This window comes from Physeter macrocephalus, chromosome 16 (genome assembly GCF_002837175.3).
Source record: "Physeter macrocephalus isolate SW-GA chromosome 16, ASM283717v5, whole genome shotgun sequence".
In the NCBI taxonomy this organism is placed as follows: Eukaryota; Metazoa; Chordata; class Mammalia; order Artiodactyla; family Physeteridae; genus Physeter; species Physeter macrocephalus.
This window is the reverse complement of record NC_041229.1, coordinates 61,593,809-61,610,639: the sequence shown is the minus strand read 5'-3', so window position 1 is coordinate 61,610,639 and position 16,831 is coordinate 61,593,809. Positions and strand designations below refer to the sequence as shown.

At 39.6% G+C, this 16,831-nt stretch overlaps 1 pseudogene; it reads left to right on the top strand.

The window, feature by feature from the left end:
* Positions 1–14,234: 14,234 nt before the first annotated feature.
* Positions 14,235–15,905, top strand: LOC102978057 (TBC1 domain family member 12-like; annotated as a pseudogene).
* The last annotated feature ends 926 nt before the right edge of the window (positions 15,906–16,831 follow it).

Sequence of the window (16,831 nt, the reverse complement as noted above, 5' to 3'; positions counted from 1 at the left end):
GGAATTGGATGAAGGTGGTCAGAAGGTACAAACTTCCAGTTATAAGTTAAATAAGTGCTAGGAATGTAGTGTACAACATGATCAATATAATTGACAGTGCTGTATGTTATAGATGAAAGTTGTTAAGAGAGTAAATCTTAAGAGGTCTCATCACAAAGAAAAATTTTTTTTTCTATTTCTTTATGTTGCATCTCTATGAGATGATGGATGTTCACTAAACTTATTGTGATAATCATCTCATGATGTATGCAAGTCAGATCATTATGCTAAACGTATACAGTGCTATATGTTAATTATGTCTCAATAAAACTGGAAGAAAACAATTTTTTTAATGGAGGAAGGAGCTTGCCATCTGCCATTTAATTTTCTAGTTTCTTTCCTCCTTGTTTTTAGGGTAACTTTATTTAAGTTCTGTTCAATTTTTTTTTTACATCTTTATTGGAGTATAATTGCTTTACAATGTTGTGTTAGTTTCTGCTGTATGACAAAGTGAATCAGCTATACATATACATATATCCCCTCCCTCTTAACCCTCCCTCCCACCCTCCCCATCACAGGAGCATAGAGCCGATCTCCTTGTGCTATACAGCAGTTCCCCACTAGCTATCTATTTTACACATGGTAGTGTATATCTGTCAATGCTACTCTCTCACTTCGTCCCAGCCTCCCCTTCCCCCGCCGTGTCCACAAGTCCGTTCTCTACGTCTGCGTCTCTATTCCTGCCCTGCCACTAGGTTCATCAGTACCATTTTTCTAGATTCCATATATATGTGTTAATATATGGTATTTGTTTTTCTCTTTCTGACTTCACTCTGTATGACAGTCTCTAGGTCCATCCATGTCTCTACACATGACTCAGTTTCGTTTCTTTTTATGGCTGAGTAATGTTCCATTGTATATACATGCCACATCTTCTTTATCCATTCACTAAGTTCAGTACAATTTTTTAAACTATTGCTTATCATTGAAAGAGGTGATTTCTTCTGGACTGTATTTGGAGGAGATTCACTGTATGGTAAATGAGCCAGGGCAATGATCCAGGCTAGCAGGAATTCTCCTTATGACACAGAGTTTTCAGTGTGACTTTTTCTCTTTTCTTTAGCAATTAACAACGCAGAGTTTTCCTTCTGATCCCTGAAATTACTTGCTGCAGGGCGGTGGTCTGTTTGATTTCTTGGTCAGCTCTGCAAGTTCTACTTGCGTAAGCATCCAACTCATTTCAAGGAAGCTCAGGCCTGCAGCCCATGGACTCTGTTCTCATTGCTACAAACTAAATTATGTTTCTTCTGCACTTCTGGATGTGCCCATTCACCGTGTGTTCTGCCAGCTCTGTGCGTGAGTCTTTGTGGTTTGCAGTTGTGATCACCCTTGCTTTGATCCTCACTGCTATTGGCAGCACTTCCTATTTGTGGTTTGGGCTTTCAGATGTTTCCTAGTTTCATCAAAGATGCACAGAGTTTGCATTTATGTTTCTCTTTCCTACTTTAGAATTTTTTCCAAAATGATAAGATGAGGAGAAAAATACACAGTGCAAATATGGGGCATCATGTAACAAATATGCACCATTTCCCTCCCCCATGATGGTTTAAGAAACTTAAAATTGATTTTATAGAGTATAGATCCAAACAGGGTGTTCAAATCATCTGAATGTAATGCAAATATCTCTGAAAATTAAAGAAAAATATAACCTCATCCAGGGAAACACTAAGGATCATGAAGCCAGAGCATTTAGCTCCTCAGATGGCATTCTCATGCAACTAACAGAGAATAGTAACTCATAGATAAAACAGACAAACCCTTATTAATGGAGTTTTACCTTAAATTCTCCAGCTTTTACAATTTGGGGGGATTAAAGTATAGACAACTTTTCCTTAGAGTCATAACTTGATCCTGCTTACTTTTTTCCACACACACACACACACACACACACACACACATTTTAAAACATTTTAATATTTACCTTAGTTGAATTCCAGTTTCTAAGGAGACCTTTGGAGAACTCTCTATTGATGTCTATACACACATATATATCCATATTTTAAAACATTTTAATATTTACCTCAGTTGAATTCCAGTTTCTAAGGAGACCTTTGGAGAACTCTCTATTGATGTCTATACACACATATATATCCATCTACATATGGATGAACACACACACATACACACACGTATATATATGTATATATATACACATATATGTATGTATACGTATATATATGTACACAAACATACACATATATTTCTACCTCAATGTTATATTTCATAAATTTCCAAAAAACAGTTAGGAATGTCAAGTTAGAACTAAATTAATATAATATTAAAACACAATCAAATCATACTAAAATTATTAGAGGAAGAAGTAAAATTACATTTCTGAAAACTTAAATGAGCAAGTTTGTGTAGAACAATATCTACAAATCCAGCTAATCTTCACAAAATCGCTCCTCAAAAGATATTTCCGTTATTATCTCGTGTTATCATTTGCATTTAGTTCTCCAAATATCAAGCCAGACATTATAGCTTTTTTGTTTAAAAGCAAATAGAGAACATTTAGAAAACTTTATTCATAAGAAATTTAAGTCGTTTCAGCTTAAGTATAATAACTGACTCTTTAGGGATTCCCTGGCGGTCCAGTGGTTAAGACTCAGCGCTTCCACTGCAGGGGGCACAGGTTCGATCCCTGGTTGGGGAATTAAGATCCCACATGCCGCGCGGCGCGGCCAAGAAAAAAAAAAAGAAATAACTGACTCTTTGCATGGATTAAAACATGCCCTTTCCATATCCCCCAAATGCATCGTCTGTAATAATTTTCTTAATTTTGACAGAGATAAAACATACGGCCATCTTTAAGAATTAAGGCTCATAAATGACTTGTTTTACCAATAAACATTTTTCTATTGTAATTAGCAACATCAAATAAGGAAATGCCCAAATTGAGAGATAGTACATCTTGCAGTTCTATTATATTATATACTTTTACCACTATACTTTTGGATTTAAAACAAAACATTTAGAATAAAAGTTGCCAAACTTGGAATTGTACAAATTAATTCAAGAAACCTCATACAGGAATTTGACTGAAATGGGAGTTGTGATAGAGTCCCTCTCCTTCCTGATTCTGAAGCATCAGTTTCTAGGTAGAATTTTTGACTGGCTGAAAAGACCCCATCCATCCTTGTCTCTCCCTCTAGAATTTATCTGTAGGAGAAATTTATTTTTCTTTTTTTAGGCCATTTTGTGCAGCATGTGGGATCTTAATTCCCTGACCAGGGATCGAACCTGTGCCCCCTGCACTGGGAGCATGGAGTCTTAACCACTGGACCACCAGGGAAGTCCCATGTGGGAGAAACTTCTTGATAATTATTTGGGTATATTTTGTTTTAAGTATCGTTATTTTTCTCCCTGATATGTTGCCTGATTCAGTTTATCAAGATCATACTTATTCATGAAAAAACTATTCTGAAAAAAAGTCACGACTTTAGACATGATTTAACTCAGGATGGCATTTTACTTTCCTCGAATGGTGTCCATATTACTTCAGTATACTTGAGAACTATAGTTCATTTTGGGATACACAAAGCTGATAGTAAAAAAATGTTTTCACAGGCAAATCACACATTTAACCAGAATGGCTAATATTTACAATTTCTCAGCTTTTCACACATATAACTCACACATTCGTTCTGGTCAAAATGCACTCTTCAAGAAATAAGTTTCAAAAAGGAGTGTCTCATATTTATGAATGGAAATTTCATGTTCGCAACTATTTTCTTAAAAAAAATTTTTTTTAAGTCTTTAATTTGTTACGATGTTGCTTCTGTTTTTTTATGTTTTGGTTTTTTGGCTGCAAAGCATGTGGGATCTTAGCTCCTCAACCGGGGATCAAACCCACACCCCCTGCATTGGAAGGCGAAGTCTTAACCACTGAACCGCCAGGCAAGTCCCTATTTTCAAACATTTGCTCAGAAGGCATCTTTTAGAGCAAACACATTTTGGAAATGTCACATTATTTCAAGATCAGAATACCCTTTCCTGCCCCAAACTCCTGGAAGACATTTCTTTCCTCCATGGACAGAAAGATTAAAAATATGCATTTCAAACAGAATAATTCAAAGCTAAAATCATCAGTTTATAATTGGGCAGGTATAAGTGCTTACAACTTCAATATTTTAGTTTGTTTCCAGTTTCCACTGTCACCACTCTCACATCTATTGACTTCTATTCAATTTCCTTTTGCTAAGTTAGGATTCTTCGTTATTTTAGATCCTCTCTATTTTAAGTTGACACATGGAGAGACATTTTCCATAAAGTAGGAATTATTATTTCTTTGATTTGATAGACTTTGCCTTTAAAATTTGCAGAACATTGTGTGGATCTCAGGTTGTTGATGTACCCAGGGATATGCTAAGGGATCAGAGAATAGAGACAACATTAGCAAAAGGAAAAAAATCACAAATGGTATCCATTAGGGAAGTCCTTAACAGATCATGTCACCACCACCACAAATGGGAGAACAGGTTTTTGGCACTGAGAACTTGCTGATCCCTAGATGATGGCATAGACTCAGCAGAGGCTATGGTGAAAACTGTGGCAGGGGGCTTCCCTTGTGGCGCAGTGGTTGAGAGTCCACCTGCCGATGCAGGGGACACGGGTTCGTGCCCCGGTCCGGGAGGATCCCACATGCCGCGGAGTGGCTAGGCCCATGAGCCATGGCCGCTGCGCCTGCACGTCCGGAGCCTGTGCTCCGCAACGGGAGAGACCACAACAGTGAGAGGCCCGCGTACCGCAAAAAAACCCCCCAAAAAACAAAAAACTGTGGCAGGCATGAGATACATTTGTGGAAGAGTGAAAAACTGTTCTCCACTACCAAAACTTCCTCCTTTCTGCTCAGTAAACAGGTGATAATATATTGAGCATACTAATGCAAGGGCCCTTTATGTGTCTAGACAAAGAAGTCCACTATAATTGTTATTATTCAGTATTATTCTGGGAGTTCTACTTAATATAATAAAATGAGACAATATATAAAAATATCTGAAATATTGAATATGTAAATATATGGAAAGGTGTCATTAATATTAACTTAGCAAATGTAGAACACTACGAATTGTGTAATTCCCTTAAAAGATATAAGTACATGAAGTGTATAACATATATGCCATAGAAAACTATTTACTTTTTTAGTAGCGGGTTGGAAAAAGATACACTTATATTTTTTATATTCTATATTTCTCCAATTATTTGCACTTATAAATATGTATTAATTTTGTTAATAAAAAGGGAAAACTCTACCTAACTTAGAAGCCCTTAAGTGATAAGTAAAATAGCTCTCTATTTCTTTCCTTTAAACATACATAAATACTTCACATAATCATTGTCAAAATAAAATTTTATATTTCTTAATCAAACTATATATATGTTTCACAGCAGACGTATAAGCAGAAATCTTGAATTAAGAATTATGTAATTTTTTTCTTTGTATAAATTTTAGCCTTTTTTCTTTCCTTTTTTTCTTGTGACTATAGGCATATATATATACATAGCCCAGGAAATTTTTGTTATAAAGAGTTATGCAATCAATGTAGGAGATATACACAAAGAAAAATATAACATCTACAATTATGAAATTTCATGCAGCTATCAAAAGTAAGATAATTTTAATTATATAAGAAAATTCTCAAACTATAATAGTTAAAAATATCAGAAAACTATACCATTTACACAGTAGGATCCCAGCTACGTTTTTGTTTTTTTTTTAAATATTTTATTTATTTATTTGGTTGTGCCAGGTCTTAGTTGCAGCAGGTGAACTCTTAGTTTTGGCATGCATGTGGGATCTAGTTCCCCGACCAGGGAATGAACCTGGGCCCCCCGCATTGGGGGCTTGGAGTCTTAACCACTGCGCCACCAGGGAAGTCCCCCCAGCTATGTTTTAAAATTAAAATGTGCATAAGAGGAAAAAGACTAGGCTAAAATGTTAACATTGATGAGAGGACAGGTCACACATTTTCTTCTTTAACCTTTTTTCTTAGTTTCCAAATCAAGTAATTTTTGCAATGAGTACATATTACTTTTGTGAATAGAAAAAAGCAAATTAAAAAAATGTTAAACAACAATACAATACAGTTTCAAGTAAATGAAGCCTGTCAGAAATGAGACTGAAGTTTACGAGTGCAAAGTCGAGGTAGGAACATTGAGGCAATTCTATGCTGACATGTGGAGAATTCAGAGAAGAGCTGAAAGAGACTCAATTTAGTAAGAGTGCCTCATTTGATTTATAGGGAATGGTGTTTTGAACCTGTAAATTTATTTTTCCAGCATCCAAATGAGGTACTTTCAGATTGTGCTGAGACGCCAAAGGAAAAAAAAAAAAGATAGACAATCTTTGGTAGGAGCTCAAGTGTCTGCAGGCAGCCCTTCCTCCCTCGACAGAGCTTTAATAATGGAGTACTCCTACATTCCAGCTGGGCAGGCTCATCTGCATCTCGTCAGCACATAGAGGAAAATGCAATTGCAGGTGTCCGAGTTACTCATAGGGAGCTAAAGCTAAATAAAGAGGTGACATGGTGGAGGTGGGCGGTGATGGCATGAATCCTAAGAACTGGCTTTCAAAGCATAAGTACTTATGTTGCACAGTGTCTACAAACCAGGGATATGACTGAACAGACAGAATGAAAAGACAGGAGTCTTCACTGGGGAAAAATAAGACAAGACGGCCTCATCCTACAGAATCACCAACCTCTTGTATACTGTTTTTTTTTTTTTTTTTGGCCGTGCCACGCAGCTTGCGGGATCTTAGTTCCCCTGACCAGGGATTGAACCTGTGCTCCCAGCAGTGGAAGCTTGGAGTCCTAACCACTGGACAGCCAGGGAATTCCCTTGTATGCTATATTTAAAGCAGCATCTCAGAAAGTAAGCTTGCTATCTTGCACCTCATTTCGTTTTCCCCCCTTACTTCTGTGAACTATATTTCCATTCTTAATGCTCAAACATTTTGTTTCCTCCCTTTCAATCATCTCCCATATGTACGTTAGTTAACAAATCTTGAAGAAGCTAGCTATGCAACATTTCATAAATCTAGTCCCTCATTTCTGTTTTATTGCTATTATCCTCATTCAGAGTCTCGTTGCCTCTGATTTGAGCTCCTGAAATCATCTCTGAAATATCCCTATTCCAATCTACCTGATATACTCAGTTGGTTAAAACACTATTCTTGATTTTCTCAAAGCCTCGTGACCTCCTCTTCCTCTTAGCCAAGGTAGCATTCTTGTATATTTGCTATAGTCTGTTTGTGTAATTGTTCCATTCCCCACTACACTGTAAGCTCCTTGAGAGCAGGGATATATTGAATTTATCTTTTGGTCCTTCACAATGCTACATGTTTATTTAGAAGTCATAAAAATGCTTGGGGCCTTGGTATATAATTATTAACTTAGCTTCCCTCTCTTCGTACCCCGGTGCCAAGAAGCTCTTTCCAAAAACATGCTTTAGGTAAGAGAAATGGAACTGATGTGTCCGCTCTGAACCATAAAACCTGCCTCCTGAGAACCTGTTTCCCCCCCATATCACCAATCAGTGACGGAAATACATTAATGCAAGTCCATTCAAAACCGACCGGGGTTATCATCCCCTTTTCATAACTGCCTGTTTGCTGGTAGGTGTCTGTGCCTCCACCTTTGTTGGGGATTGATGTGTTTCTACTAGGCACAAGTAGATGCAGCTTCTGCATTTTGAGAGACACCAGTTCTCAACTGCACACAACTCTGGGATGAGTGATGTGATACTGTCACCACCACACAGTTTCCTCTGCTTACTTTCCTGGGAGCTCTTTGTTCTGTCACTGGGAATCTCTTCTCCTCAAGCCCTCTTCTACCTTACCATTGCCGGTGCTCCAATATTCTGTTATACCTCCCTGCCTTTGCTCCAACCAGGGTAAGTTTTCCCAAAGAGGGAATCTTACTGCTCTCACCATGCTCCTGGAAGTGCAGCTCTTTCAACTATATTGTATCAGAAGGAAGATACTGTGTTATAGGATTTCTCTTCTGTCCTACCAATAACTCAGTGCAACCTATCTCTTGACCTTTTCTCCAGGTCAGTGGGTTGGGGGACTTAACAGAATGCTTTAAACAGACTCATGGTCCTTTGACTTTCAAGTATATTACCTAGACAGACTGTTAAATATACTAAACGTTATGATAGTGAAGGGGGAGGGTCGCTCCTCTAAGTCTTTGTTATTTAGCCACTAATATGGCCCTAGACTTCCAGGATATATAAGCAAGTGAGCATAAGGTATTTGGTTATGATCATGGCCTCCCCCACTTTTTTGCCTAAAGGACAGACACAATAAGACCCACACGTTTGCCTAGGAGTTTTCAGGTTATACTAATAAGAGGGAATTGAATAGGAAAAATGGAGCTCTGATCTAGATTAAACAAAAATGAACTTAAGGCTTATTTGAAGATGGCAGAAAGCTGTAAGGCTAACAGAGACACCTGAAAACAGAAGACATGCTTCCAAAATAAGACAAGAAATCTCAATACCAACAGACAAAAGTAAAAAAGAAAAAAAAAAAAACAGTTTAACATCATCAACAAAGAGCAAAGCTATAGAAGCCAAACTGTAGAGAGAATTTCTGCAATGCGTTAGACTCTTAGTGGATGGATTTTCCAGAACCCCTTAAAGGAGCAGCAACATAGATTTAGCTAGAGTTATGTCCTAATTTCCTGATTCCTGTCCCCTGGTCACAGTTGACTGGACAGGACAAAGCATTCCATCCAAACTAATCAATCACAATCTTTTCTCTACACCAGTGGTTCTCAACTGGAGATACTTTTGCCCCCAGGGGACATTTGGCCATGTCTGGAGACATTTTTGAGTATCACGAGTGGCATCTAGTATGTAGAGCTCAGTGATGCTGCTAAACATCTTACAAAGCACAGGACAGTGACCCCAACAAGAATTAACTCGTCCAAAATGTTGATAGTGCTGAGGTTGCTGAACCTCACAGTTGATTGACCCCTGCTGTGAACCTTACGCGGGCTGTTCCTTACTTGGATATCTACAATTAAGAAGTGGATGAAAAATATTCTCCTGGCATACGATGAAGAAAAAAGATGCAACATTAATTTAGGGTAACACCTTTGCCTCACCAAAGGCATTACATTAAAACAAAACAAAACAAAACCAAGGACAAAAAAAACCAAAAAACAGAAAAATGCAGGTGTGTGCGGAAGTATTCTCATAGGGACTTGGGGGGAAATTTTGTTCTTTTTCTTTTCAGAAATACTAGCACCCGTTACCAGGACACCTATTTGTGCCTTTGTTATAATGCAACAGGGTTCTTGGATGTGTCAACAGAAAGGCACCACAATCAAACAATACCAGTGCCACCAGCAGAGTGAAATAAAAGCAGGCAAAACCATGTAAGATTATTTGCCAGAAGTGATTTTTAGGGCAAGATACAAAAAGGCATCTTTATTCCTGTCCTGCCCCTAGGTTCTTCAGATCCTTTTTTTTTTTTTTTTTCTTTTTAGATTCCATATATATGTGTATATGGGGATATATGTAAATGTATAGCTGATTCACTTTGTTATACAGCAGAAACTAACACACCATTGTAAAGTGGTTATACTCCAATAAAGATGTTAAAAAAAAAGATACAAAAGGGCAAGTGTACGTCTACGTGTGTGCATTTTTCAAAGGCATTTAACAGTTATTTTTAAATACTATTTGCTGATTGTGATTTAGGTGTGATTACACAGTAAGTGAAAAAAGATTCTGTGTGAATCCAGTGAAGATAAATGTCATCATCACAGCAGGAAGTTAAAATGGGACTTGATGATGTAGAAAAGGGCATTCAAGTCAGTGGGTGCTGACCAGGCCTGTCAGCAGTCTGCCTGAAAATAACAAGGAGGATTTTTTAAAAAATAAATTTATTTAATTTATCTATTCGGCTGCGTTGGGTCTTCGTTGCTGTGCGCAGGCTTTCTCTAGTTTCGATGGGCGAGGGCTACTCTTCGTTGCGGTGCGCGGGCTTCTCATTGCGGTGGCTTCTCTTGTTGCGGAGCACGGGCTCTAGGAGCACGGGCTTCAGTAGTTGTGGCTTGTGGGCTCTAGAGCGCAGGCTCAGTAGTTGTGGCACACGGGCTTAGTTGCTCCGTGGCATGTGGAATCTTCCCAGACCAGGGCTCAAACCCGTGTCCCCTGCATTGGCAGGCAGATTCTTAACCACTGCGCCACCAGGGAAGCCCAACAAGGAAGATTTTAAGACAGAGCTGTGAGCCCACTTGAGAGCTATGCCTCCCACAGCCATAGTTGCTGTGCCAAGGCCACCTGTACAGCCTGTCATGGCAGCCAAGTCACTGTCCATTGTGCTGGGTTGTCCAGCTCAGCCAGGACCCAGCGGAGGGAGCTCAGAGGGCTTCTGAAATAGGAAAATAGGGAAATGTTTAGGGGAAGCTCAGAGGTAACTGGAACCCCAAAGAATGATGTCTGGGGGTAGATAAATTTCTGGAAAGCGATATGCACTGGAAAAGTCTTGTGGATCATATTGGGGCTACTGAATATTTCCATGGATTTCGTTTTTGGTTAACATCCCAGAAAATGGCCAAAGGGGTACCCAGAGATTCTAAATAAAACCTGAAGTAAATGTATCCTGAATATTACATTCAGCTCTGGCAGCTTGGAGAGGGGTCAAACAAATCATTGTTCTGTGGTGGAGATGGCAGCTGAACTTACCCAGAACATCAAACATGTTAGAGTAATTCAAAGCTTGTGGCAGATGTGTTGGCAACGTTAATAGGGACAGTTAGAAAAAATGGGGTGAACAGAGGATAAATAAAACTTTCTTCTGGTCAGGTAATGAACCCAAACACATCCGGTGGACTTCAGTTGTCCAAGGTTGGGGGTGAGAGGTGGCTAACATGTGACCTAGGGTGGAAAGCTGTTGAACATATAGGACAAAACCTTAATCAGCCACTTTCTGGATTCTTTAACCTTCCCAGAAGCTGCCAGAAGCCAGGGCCTTTCTGGTGAATAGTGGGGTCCTGCTCACAGTTTTTAACATGGTTCTCAGTCAGTATATGTGAGTCCTGGGCCAGCTCTCAACAAGACAGCCCCGAGCAGATGAGGAGAATAAAATAAGACACTGACTCCTTTCAGTGGTTATAATGATGTCCGTAAGTTTTGGCTCTGTATAAGCTTTACTTCTCAGCAGAAAAAGAGCTGTCTGTATCACCCCCTTCATTGCTGCTCCTTTTCATCCAAAGATTGTGCTATTTGGCTCACAGATGAGGGGTTATCTAACATGCCATGTCTTCCTGGGGGGCAAGAGTCTTGTCAGGTACCACTTCCTGGATGGTTTCACCCTGATCAAGAAACTAAGGTGCTCTTTGTGTTCAATGGTTGTTCTCCCCCACCCTGCTATGGCAGTGAGGGACCACAACCCTTTGAAACATCACCTTTGGGCAACATCACAACGGAACTTTTGTCAGATCTCACCATGTGGACAGCCTCAGGTTTCCAGTATGTGGTTCATTTGGGTGGTCCAGTTACAGAAGAGAAGGACAAGAAATCACCAAGAAGGGACATCTCCAGCTTTGGGTCTTTTTTTGGGTATGCTCTTATGTTGGAGGGTGGTTATAAATATGCAGCTAACCTACACTTTGTTTCACAGTCTGGGGAGAGGGTACAATACCATCATATCTTCACAAGTCTGTATCCTTTTGTGAACAAGACCAAGCACTACTGTGTTGGGTACTGAAAATTGATCAGCAGTGGTGGTGATTTTAAGCAATGTTATTCAGGACTGAGAAAAGTATATGTGTACCCCCACTCTGGGGCTGTCTCCTCTTGTCCTGCTTTCCAGGGTCCATAGAAAGCTGATGTCCACGTGCTACTGCTTGTTTACAATATCGTAGAGAAAAAGGAACAGTTCTTTACAGGTGCCCAGTGGAACTGAGGTGACCAACCCATCTTGGTCTGCTCAGTACTGTCCCTGTTTTAATACCAAAAGTCTTCTGTCCCAAGAAAACCTTCAGTCTCAGGCAAACTGGGATGGTTGGTCACCCTAAGTAGAACTGAATATGGCTCTGGTCAAAGTGTATGGGACTAACAAGATTTATGAGGTCTGGCATTTTAAGGAAACTTCCACATGACTCTTGGTGAATATGTTCATCCACCTCCGTGTTATAAAAATAAGGTTTCCAATTTCTAAGCCATGAAAGCCAATATAGTGGAGGAATGATTGTTAAACATAGGATATTGAGTTAAACCACTGTAAAATTCACTAAACAAATATTGAGCATTTACTATGTTCCAATCGCCTTTCTAAGTATTAGAAATAGAGAAACGAGCAAAATAAAGTCCTTAATTTCAGAGGACAAATTCTCAGGAATATAATCAGCAAGGTTGGCATGCTTTTTCTGAATGAATTGTGGGATAAATGTGCACGATGGTCAAACCTTGCCAATACTAATTTGGTGAGTCTACTTGGGAAACGCAGTAGCAAGATGTTTTCATGATATATCCAATTTTCTAATCTTTTTTTTTTTTTTGGTACGCGGGCCTCTCAATGTTGTGGCCTCTCCCGTTGCGGGGCACAGGCTCCGGACGCGCAGGCTCAGCGGCCATGGCTCACGGGCCCAGCCGCTCCGCGGCATGTGGGATCCTCCCGGACCGGGGCACGAACCTGCATCCCCTGCATCGGCAGGCGGACTCTCAACCACTGCGCCACCAGGAAAGCCCCAATTTTCTAATCTTGATTGCACATCCTATGAGAAAAAAGTTGGACATGCAACCTCAATATATGTGTATTTACAAATTATATGCGTGTACTACTATTATATTACACACATACACAAACATGAAAATTAAGAAAGGCTGTCCTGAGTAACCGTTCCTGAGATGTGTTCATCCAACTTTAGAGATGGCTAATACATCCCAGGTCAGTTCATAGATGATAACATGATAATCGCTTGCTAGAAGAATGCAAAGGATATCTGTGCAGCAGCTCAGACCACCTGCATCTTCACACACCGATTTTACCACAGGATGTGCCCTCCTGCGTCATGACTTGCTTGACCATGTGGTGTCCTCCCTGAGGAAAATATGAGGCCCCCGCCCCCAGTCTGCCTGCCAGCTAGACACAAGCATGAAGCTTCACATGGCTTTAAACAAGCTTATGAAACCGCATGTGGCAGTGCTTCTACACTATCTCACTCTTGTCTGTGAGAGTTAGATTTTGAGGGTTTTAAATGTGTATTTTTCTCCTGAAGTGTACTTTTGGGGTGTACACAGCCTTTAAGAGGAGCCAGGACAATGTCAGCCAAGAAGTCTCGGGCCAACTCAAACTGTAGGGCTGCCACCATAAAGCTTCTAGGAAGTTCCTGTGCTAGGTTGTTTGGAAGGTCATCAAACTGGGCTGCCTCAAAAGTTTCTTTGATGCTGTTGTCTGAAAGTCTCTAAGGCCCTCTGGGGCTGAGGTGAAGACTCAGGGCACACGTGATCAGCCATTAAAGGGTGGTTTAGTTCCAAGCAGGCATTAAAAGATAATTTTCGAAAGCAGGTAAAATCATGACTCTCATACAGATATAAGAATAAACACAAGTTGAAGATTTTATTTAACTCATTCATAGAAAACAAGTGAAGTGATACAACCAGGTCAAAGGATATATGATCAATAACAGACACAGTTATAGGTCAGGAATATGGAAAAGAATGTACAAATAGAGCCAAAATTGGTTTTTTGACTATTTCTCCCCATATAGAATTTGTTTGCATGTCTATAGACAAGAATTATTTGGCATTCCTGTCAGTTATCTACAGTTTACAGAATCAGAATCAGACAACCCAGGTTTGCTTTAAAATAAACACTTATTTTTCCATTTAAGCACAAATTTTCCCCTACAGTTTCCCTACTTTTGATCAAAAAACAATCTCAAAGATTCCTGATCACGAAATGAATGTGGCCTCATTAGATTTGGCCTGATTATTTACATAGGTGCAGCAAGAATGTTAGTTTACCATAAAGGCCTTCTTTAAGTTTACTCTGCTGGAGGTTTCCATAAGGAATCTCAGGTTGGACTTCTAAAATCCTCTATTACTTGCTGTCCTGAGGCTAGGTAGCCACGCCCAAGAAACTTGATCCACCAGATTTCATCTGCAGTACTTACACGCTTTGGGTGACTTCCTCTCTTCTCAAAGTCCTTAAAACATCTCTAGCCTCCTGGCCGGTCATGGAAGTGAGCTTCCTTACCAGCTGGACCCCGTAAGCCAGGTACCAGGAGGGCTTTGTCAGCACTGTTTCAATAAAGTCAACCTTAGTTCCCTAAAAGTGACTGGTCAGGCACCAGCCACAGCTTCCCCAGGTGGGCAGGGAGCCTCTTCCCTTGTTCCTGTGATCCGGTCCACCTGGAGGGGCCTGGTGATGAGGTCACTGCTGGTATGGGCAGCCTGTCCTCCGCAAAGCAGCTGCCTGGCGGCTGCAGATACTAAACACCATGAACTTGAAGCAGCTGGGAATCAGAGGGTGTTATTCTCTCCCTCCTCTTCCAGAGAGCCCCTCTACCTGCCCCTGGTTGTCTGAAACCTTTTCCAAAAAGGACAAAAGGAGCTCAGATCAGTTGTCCACAGTGTTCCTTGTTGGAAATTATTTGATAAAGTCCCTCCCAGAGACAATCTTCAGAAAATCCAAAAACCATTCAGCAGGAAAAAAGCATGAACAGGGAGGACCTATAAATCACCGTTTCAGTCTTTAAGACGTAAGAATTTTGAATTTGAGCCCCCTTCTACCACCTTTCTGATTCCTGAGTATGGGCCATCATACGATTGACGATTGCTTTTGTGTCCTGTTGAAATCTTTGCCTACTCCAGGAAAAGCTTCCTGCCAAATCTGTGGAAGAAGCTTTTAACCTCAGTGACAAGAACACGAGACCTTTGAGCTGAGTCTTAAAATTGAGAAATTAAATCAGTACATTAAAAAAAAATTAAGAAGAAAATATTGCAAATGCAATGGTAATTTGGACCAGTGAAACACTGCCCAGCTGGGAAGAAATTCACGGTAGGAAAAAGGTTGGAGAATTGAGGTGCAGAGATTGCCCCCAAGTGTTCATAAAGCTTGGAGTCTCGCTGTAGTAAGTGAACTAAATAAATATCACTCCTGGACTTCATGCAGTATTCCTCCCCAGAGGAAAGAAATGATGGGAAAGCTTCAGTAAAACAACTTCTATCTAAACATATCATTCTCTATAATGCTGGTCCAGAATGGTGATTCTCCAAAGGCTGGTCTGGAAGTAAGCTGGACATATCCTATGCCTTTCCATCTCTCTACATCTTTCAGAAGGATGGTCCATATCAGGATGTTTTATACAGTATCTCAGGAGCATATTCATGTTACAGACCTGATGTTGGTTATGTCCAAGGGATGTCTTTCACTGTGGCATTGTTCATTCTCAGTTTGGAAGAGGCAGTTGCCTTCATTTCATTTGGAAATCTCATGAATAAGCCATCCCGGTTGGCCTTTTTCTGTGTGGATTGCAGCAAGATGCTGAAATATTTTGGAACATCTGAAGTATTCTTTGAGGGCAGTTTCTTTACACATTTTCTTCATATCAGGTAGTCTTACGTTTTCACACTAGCATATACTTGATAGACTGGATAGTCACATAGCAACACAAGTCTCTATTCTACTTGATCCAGCCAGTCCAGGCTGGGATGTATTTTGCAGAGATGGGGAGGAATTTTTATTTAGAACTGGGACAGGAATCCTCAAGTTATATGAAGACATTTTCCTTCAGGTATACTTTATTCACATAGCTCAGTTTCTAAATAAATTGGCAGAGGATCTCACACCAGAAAAGCTGTTCGGCTGTGTTGCAGCCATTCACATACAGAAAAGCACGAGTTAAGGGACTTAGGTCTTTGTGTCAGTAATGAAGGATACAAGAAGGAGACAAGAATAACAGTACTGCTTTGAACAGCTAATCTTCATAATTAACAGACTAATTGAAACAGACTAATTTTTTTATAACAGTATTTTGTTTCCTATGTAATCACATGGAAGAAAGTTGGAGCAATCCAAAAGAATCAAGACGTGGAAAACAGCTGATTTTGAATTTTGTGCCCGAAGTAACAGAAATGAGCAACCTATTGACAATATTATTTTAAAAAAGCATTGCCATTTTACAAAGAAAAAGTGTAAGTGGCTAGTTCATACTCCATAATCTGGGGGTGAATGTTTGAATGCAAAAACATTTAAAAATAGTTTTAGGGAAAAAAAGACAGTGACTGGTCGTACCCAATTAAATAAGAATCATTTTCAAGTACGACATTCCAGACAAAGCCTTGGTTACATAACCATTTTTCCAATTATATTTAGTAAAAAGGAGGGTAGATTCTCATTGAACCTGTGCAAATAACTACGTTACCATTTAAAAGTAAGAATATTTAATAAAAATTTCTGAATTTGGAAGGGGAATCAAGTAGGGAGAATAAAACATCAGCTAAAGATGTTTCATTTCAGTTTACAAAATCAGAATCTACTAAATTGTTATGGCTTATAAATAAGTTAACAAGAAAGAAAAAAGGCTTCCTTATGTATCCAGAAAATAGAACATTAAAACAATATCAACACTATTCCAAACAAGTAGCTACAATCCTCTCTCACTAGTTCATCCATTCTATGTAATCAATTCTTGTTCTGCTGGATCTTGGGTAGCAGCATCATGAACCCATCTGCTTCTTACTAAAAAGAGTTCTGGAAATCCTGATCTAGCCCAACAGTACGGTTTTTGTTTTTTTTTTTTTTTCCCTTCAGTACGGTCTTAAAGTTGTT